This window comes from Anomaloglossus baeobatrachus, unplaced genomic scaffold (assembly GCF_048569485.1).
Source record: "Anomaloglossus baeobatrachus isolate aAnoBae1 unplaced genomic scaffold, aAnoBae1.hap1 Scaffold_463, whole genome shotgun sequence".
NCBI classification, from domain to species: Eukaryota; Metazoa; Chordata; class Amphibia; order Anura; family Aromobatidae; genus Anomaloglossus; species Anomaloglossus baeobatrachus.
This window is the reverse complement of record NW_027443971.1, coordinates 240,811-247,727: the sequence shown is the minus strand read 5'-3', so window position 1 is coordinate 247,727 and position 6,917 is coordinate 240,811. Positions and strand designations below refer to the sequence as shown.

The 6,917-nt window shown below is 46.7% G+C and overlaps 4 non-coding genes and 1 pseudogene across 4 annotated transcripts; all 5 read right to left on the bottom strand.

The window, feature by feature from the left end:
• LOC142280837 (U2 spliceosomal RNA) lies at positions 1-127 on the bottom strand (annotated as a pseudogene; the record flags this gene model as incomplete).
• Positions 128-1,514: 1,387 nt separating this feature from the next.
• Positions 1,515-1,705, bottom strand: LOC142280825 (U2 spliceosomal RNA). Its single transcript, XR_012743017.1, has one exon. It is a non-coding gene; the product is annotated as a U2 spliceosomal RNA (small nuclear RNA).
• A 1,387-nt stretch (positions 1,706-3,092) lies between these two features.
• On the bottom strand, positions 3,093-3,283 carry LOC142280824 (U2 spliceosomal RNA). Its single transcript, XR_012743016.1, has one exon. It is a non-coding gene; the product is annotated as a U2 spliceosomal RNA (small nuclear RNA).
• Positions 3,284-4,670: 1,387 nt separating this feature from the next.
• Positions 4,671-4,861, bottom strand: LOC142280822 (U2 spliceosomal RNA). The gene has a single exon (XR_012743014.1). It is a non-coding gene; the product is annotated as a U2 spliceosomal RNA (small nuclear RNA).
• A 1,387-nt stretch (positions 4,862-6,248) lies between these two features.
• LOC142280821 (U2 spliceosomal RNA) lies at positions 6,249-6,439 on the bottom strand. Its single transcript, XR_012743013.1, has one exon. It is a non-coding gene; the product is annotated as a U2 spliceosomal RNA (small nuclear RNA).
• Positions 6,440-6,917: the final 478 nt, after the last annotated feature.

Genomic DNA, 6,917 nt, shown 5'->3' with positions numbered 1-6,917 from the left:
CTCTTTTTCCATCTCCCTGTTCTAAAAATCCATTTAATATATGGTCCCCAGATAGGGGACGTATCAGATATTAAACTGATAAGAACAGATACTACACTTGATCTTAGCCAAAAGGCCGAGAAGCGATAACCAGAATTGGTTTGGGCCTCGAGTGGCACCCTGGCCTATGCCGGACACATCTTAGGGAGAGAGAGCGAGAGGGAGACAAACCCACGCCTACACAAGACATTTTGTCACCCAAGCCAACCCTTGAAAAGGCTGCTTTGCAGAGCCAAAACAAGAAGAATGGTGCGTTTTGCAGCCGCCGCCCACTGCAATGAATCTGAATAACTCCTCCTTTAGGGCGCAAGCAACTCCCCTCCCCCTTGCAGTCTTTCCAATTCACGATACAAAAAGACGGACAGGACAGGTTGCCTGACTTTCCGTCACTGCCACCCTTTGCCATCCTTACCCGTAGAAAGCCCTTTCATCATCCCCAAACCCTAATCTTTTCCCTTTCCTTCCCAGCCCCCAAACCCTGCCCTCTGTACCTTTCTCACCACCCGCTTCCCTTCTCCTGTCATCCCCCTACCACCCGGGAAAAAAAGAGATTGCCCCCTCCTTCCACTAGCCCACCCTCCCACCCAAAGAACAACTTCTTCTGCGCAGCTTGTTTTCTAGGCAGCAGCGCTATTGTGATGTCATCGGGGGGCATTGTGACAAGCCGCCAGTGTTCCGTCTCTTCATGTTGTGCACAGTTCAAACGGAAAATACATCAACAGGCAGACTACAGAAAAGCTTACTATCAAAGGTTAGAGGGGGGCTTTCTCAGAGGGCTTTTTACAGTTTTTCTATTCCCAATTAGCCGTTTAAGTGTACTTATTGAAAGTAGTAATTCTTTCATAGGCCGCCCTTTCTTAGTATTTGACGTTCCTTATATTGCGGTATGAGGCTTCGCAGTAGGTTGCAAACATTCATCACCCATGACTGTCCCCAATTGAGCTCAGAAGCTCAATGTCTATCATGACCTCTCTTTTAGAATGTCCAAGAGCAAGCAAACTATTCCTCCAGGAGAGGGCGCCAACAGACTACTAAAGAGATCATCATTACTCAAAGAAAACCCCAAAAACCAATGCATGATAGGAATAAACAGGTAACTTTCTTTGGAGTGGAAGCGGAGAGATCGCACCAGATGCCAATTCTAGATGTTATCACACCTGTGGTCACTGCAGCAGCAGGTGAATCCACTTTGTCCAAAAGGGATCTATTCCATTCAATTGCAAATGATCTAGATAAGACAGAGAACTGCAGCACGGGGACATAGCCGAGTTGGTCAGGTTGAGTGGTGATGAGTTTGCTATTTGGATGAATAAAGAAAGTCAAAAGTGTGAAAGATAAAAAACAAAAGGAGGAAGTGTGAAAAGTGAATGGGCCAAATTGAGGTGCATATGAAGACGTATGCTTTCTTCCAATTCATTAAATCGGGCTAATATGAATCAGGTGAATTGAGTTCTGCTTTTGGAAACTGGGTTAAGAAGGGGTGCACCGTTCCTGGAGGTACTGCAATACCAGGTCAATGCGTGGAGTGGACAGAGCAAGCTCTTTTTCCATCTCCCTGTTCTAAAAATCCATTTAATATATGGTCCCCAGATAGGGGACGTATCAGATATTAAACTGATAAGAACAGATACTACACTTGATCTTAGCCAAAAGGCCGAGAAGCGATAACCAGAATTGGTTTGGGCCTCGAGTGGCACCCTGGCCTATGCCGGACACATCTTAGGGAGAGAGAGCGAGAGGGAGACAAACCCACGCCTACACAAGACATTTTGTCACCCAAGCCAACCCTTGAAAAGGCTGCTTTGCAGAGCCAAAACAAGAAGAATGGTGCGTTTTGCAGCCGCCGCCCACTGCAATGAATCTGAATAACTCCTCCTTTAGGGCGCAAGCAACTCCCCTCCCCCTTGCAGTCTTTCCAATTCACGATACAAAAAGACGGACAGGACAGGTTGCCTGACTTTCCGTCACTGCCACCCTTTGCCATCCTTACCCGTAGAAAGCCCTTTCATCATCCCCAAACCCTAATCTTTTCCCTTTCCTTCCCAGCCCCCAAACCCTGCCCTCTGTACCTTTCTCACCACCCGCTTCCCTTCTCCTGTCATCCCCCTACCACCCGGGAAAAAAAGAGATTGCCCCCTCCTTCCACTAGCCCACCCTCCCACCCAAAGAACAACTTCTTCTGCGCAGCTTGTTTTCTAGGCAGCAGCGCTATTGTGATGTCATCGGGGGGCATTGTGACAAGCCGCCAGTGTTCCGTCTCTTCATGTTGTGCACAGTTCAAACGGAAAATACATCAACAGGCAGACTACAGAAAAGCTTACTATCAAAGGTTAGAGGGGGGCTTTCTCAGAGGGCTTTTTACAGTTTTTCTATTCCCAATTAGCCGTTTAAGTGTACTTATTGAAAGTAGTAATTCTTTCATAGGCCGCCCTTTCTTAGTATTTGACGTTCCTTATATTGCGGTATGAGGCTTCGCAGTAGGTTGCAAACATTCATCACCCATGACTGTCCCCAATTGAGCTCAGAAGCTCAATGTCTATCATGACCTCTCTTTTAGAATGTCCAAGAGCAAGCAAACTATTCCTCCAGGAGAGGGCGCCAACAGACTACTAAAGAGATCATCATTACTCAAAGAAAACCCCAAAAACCAATGCATGATAGGAATAAACAGGTAACTTTCTTTGGAGTGGAAGCGGAGAGATCGCACCAGATGCCAATTCTAGATGTTATCACACCTGTGGTCACTGCAGCAGCAGGTGAATCCACTTTGTCCAAAAGGGATCTATTCCATTCAATTGCAAATGATCTAGATAAGACAGAGAACTGCAGCACGGGGACATAGCCGAGTTGGTCAGGTTGAGTGGTGATGAGTTTGCTATTTGGATGAATAAAGAAAGTCAAAAGTGTGAAAGATAAAAAACAAAAGGAGGAAGTGTGAAAAGTGAATGGGCCAAATTGAGGTGCATATGAAGACGTATGCTTTCTTCCAATTCATTAAATCGGGCTAATATGAATCAGGTGAATTGAGTTCTGCTTTTGGAAACTGGGTTAAGAAGGGGTGCACCGTTCCTGGAGGTACTGCAATACCAGGTCAATGCGTGGAGTGGACAGAGCAAGCTCTTTTTCCATCTCCCTGTTCTAAAAATCCATTTAATATATGGTCCCCAGATAGGGGACGTATCAGATATTAAACTGATAAGAACAGATACTACACTTGATCTTAGCCAAAAGGCCGAGAAGCGATAACCAGAATTGGTTTGGGCCTCGAGTGGCACCCTGGCCTATGCCGGACACATCTTAGGGAGAGAGAGCGAGAGGGAGACAAACCCACGCCTACACAAGACATTTTGTCACCCAAGCCAACCCTTGAAAAGGCTGCTTTGCAGAGCCAAAACAAGAAGAATGGTGCGTTTTGCAGCCGCCGCCCACTGCAATGAATCTGAATAACTCCTCCTTTAGGGCGCAAGCAACTCCCCTCCCCCTTGCAGTCTTTCCAATTCACGATACAAAAAGACGGACAGGACAGGTTGCCTGACTTTCCGTCACTGCCACCCTTTGCCATCCTTACCCGTAGAAAGCCCTTTCATCATCCCCAAACCCTAATCTTTTCCCTTTCCTTCCCAGCCCCCAAACCCTGCCCTCTGTACCTTTCTCACCACCCGCTTCCCTTCTCCTGTCATCCCCCTACCACCCGGGAAAAAAAGAGATTGCCCCCTCCTTCCACTAGCCCACCCTCCCACCCAAAGAACAACTTCTTCTGCGCAGCTTGTTTTCTAGGCAGCAGCGCTATTGTGATGTCATCGGGGGGCATTGTGACAAGCCGCCAGTGTTCCGTCTCTTCATGTTGTGCACAGTTCAAACGGAAAATACATCAACAGGCAGACTACAGAAAAGCTTACTATCAAAGGTTAGAGGGGGGCTTTCTCAGAGGGCTTTTTACAGTTTTTCTATTCCCAATTAGCCGTTTAAGTGTACTTATTGAAAGTAGTAATTCTTTCATAGGCCGCCCTTTCTTAGTATTTGACGTTCCTTATATTGCGGTATGAGGCTTCGCAGTAGGTTGCAAACATTCATCACCCATGACTGTCCCCAATTGAGCTCAGAAGCTCAATGTCTATCATGACCTCTCTTTTAGAATGTCCAAGAGCAAGCAAACTATTCCTCCAGGAGAGGGCGCCAACAGACTACTAAAGAGATCATCATTACTCAAAGAAAACCCCAAAAACCAATGCATGATAGGAATAAACAGGTAACTTTCTTTGGAGTGGAAGCGGAGAGATCGCACCAGATGCCAATTCTAGATGTTATCACACCTGTGGTCACTGCAGCAGCAGGTGAATCCACTTTGTCCAAAAGGGATCTATTCCATTCAATTGCAAATGATCTAGATAAGACAGAGAACTGCAGCACGGGGACATAGCCGAGTTGGTCAGGTTGAGTGGTGATGAGTTTGCTATTTGGATGAATAAAGAAAGTCAAAAGTGTGAAAGATAAAAAACAAAAGGAGGAAGTGTGAAAAGTGAATGGGCCAAATTGAGGTGCATATGAAGACGTATGCTTTCTTCCAATTCATTAAATCGGGCTAATATGAATCAGGTGAATTGAGTTCTGCTTTTGGAAACTGGGTTAAGAAGGGGTGCACCGTTCCTGGAGGTACTGCAATACCAGGTCAATGCGTGGAGTGGACAGAGCAAGCTCTTTTTCCATCTCCCTGTTCTAAAAATCCATTTAATATATGGTCCCCAGATAGGGGACGTATCAGATATTAAACTGATAAGAACAGATACTACACTTGATCTTAGCCAAAAGGCCGAGAAGCGATAACCAGAATTGGTTTGGGCCTCGAGTGGCACCCTGGCCTATGCCGGACACATCTTAGGGAGAGAGAGCGAGAGGGAGACAAACCCACGCCTACACAAGACATTTTGTCACCCAAGCCAACCCTTGAAAAGGCTGCTTTGCAGAGCCAAAACAAGAAGAATGGTGCGTTTTGCAGCCGCCGCCCACTGCAATGAATCTGAATAACTCCTCCTTTAGGGCGCAAGCAACTCCCCTCCCCCTTGCAGTCTTTCCAATTCACGATACAAAAAGACGGACAGGACAGGTTGCCTGACTTTCCGTCACTGCCACCCTTTGCCATCCTTACCCGTAGAAAGCCCTTTCATCATCCCCAAACCCTAATCTTTTCCCTTTCCTTCCCAGCCCCCAAACCCTGCCCTCTGTACCTTTCTCACCACCCGCTTCCCTTCTCCTGTCATCCCCCTACCACCCGGGAAAAAAAGAGATTGCCCCCTCCTTCCACTAGCCCACCCTCCCACCCAAAGAACAACTTCTTCTGCGCAGCTTGTTTTCTAGGCAGCAGCGCTATTGTGATGTCATCGGGGGGCATTGTGACAAGCCGCCAGTGTTCCGTCTCTTCATGTTGTGCACAGTTCAAACGGAAAATACATCAACAGGCAGACTACAGAAAAGCTTACTATCAAAGGTTAGAGGGGGGCTTTCTCAGAGGGCTTTTTACAGTTTTTCTATTCCCAATTAGCCGTTTAAGTGTACTTATTGAAAGTAGTAATTCTTTCATAGGCCGCCCTTTCTTAGTATTTGACGTTCCTTATATTGCGGTATGAGGCTTCGCAGTAGGTTGCAAACATTCATCACCCATGACTGTCCCCAATTGAGCTCAGAAGCTCAATGTCTATCATGACCTCTCTTTTAGAATGTCCAAGAGCAAGCAAACTATTCCTCCAGGAGAGGGCGCCAACAGACTACTAAAGAGATCATCATTACTCAAAGAAAACCCCAAAAACCAATGCATGATAGGAATAAACAGGTAACTTTCTTTGGAGTGGAAGCGGAGAGATCGCACCAGATGCCAATTCTAGATGTTATCACACCTGTGGTCACTGCAGCAGCAGGTGAATCCACTTTGTCCAAAAGGGATCTATTCCATTCAATTGCAAATGATCTAGATAAGACAGAGAACTGCAGCACGGGGACATAGCCGAGTTGGTCAGGTTGAGTGGTGATGAGTTTGCTATTTGGATGAATAAAGAAAGTCAAAAGTGTGAAAGATAAAAAACAAAAGGAGGAAGTGTGAAAAGTGAATGGGCCAAATTGAGGTGCATATGAAGACGTATGCTTTCTTCCAATTCATTAAATCGGGCTAATATGAATCAGGTGAATTGAGTTCTGCTTTTGGAAACTGGGTTAAGAAGGGGTGCACCGTTCCTGGAGGTACTGCAATACCAGGTCAATGCGTGGAGTGGACAGAGCAAGCTCTTTTTCCATCTCCCTGTTCTAAAAATCCATTTAATATATGGTCCCCAGATAGGGGACGTATCAGATATTAAACTGATAAGAACAGATACTACACTTGATCTTAGCCAAAAGGCCGAGAAGCGATAACCAGAATTGGTTTGGGCCTCGAGTGGCACCCTGGCCTATGCCGGACACATCTTAGGGAGAGAGAGCGAGAGGGAGACAAACCCACGCCTACACAAGACATTTTGTCACCCAAGCCAACCCTTGAAAAGGCTGCTTTGCAGAGCCAAAACAAGAAGAATGGTGCGTTTTGCAGCCGCCGCCCACTGCAATGAATCTGAATAACTCCTCCTTTAGGGCGCAAGCAACTCCCCTCCCCCTTGCAGTCTTTCCAATTCACGATACAAAAAGACGGACAGGACAGGTTGCCTGACTTTCCGTCACTGCCACCCTTTGCCATCCTTACCCGTAGAAAGCCCTTTCATCATCCCCAAACCCTAATCTTTTCCCTTTCCTTCCCAGCCCCCAAACCCTGCCCTCTGTACCTTTCTCACCACCCGCTTCCCTTCTCCTGTCATCCCCCTACCACCCGGGAAAAAAAGAGATTGCCCCCTCCTTCC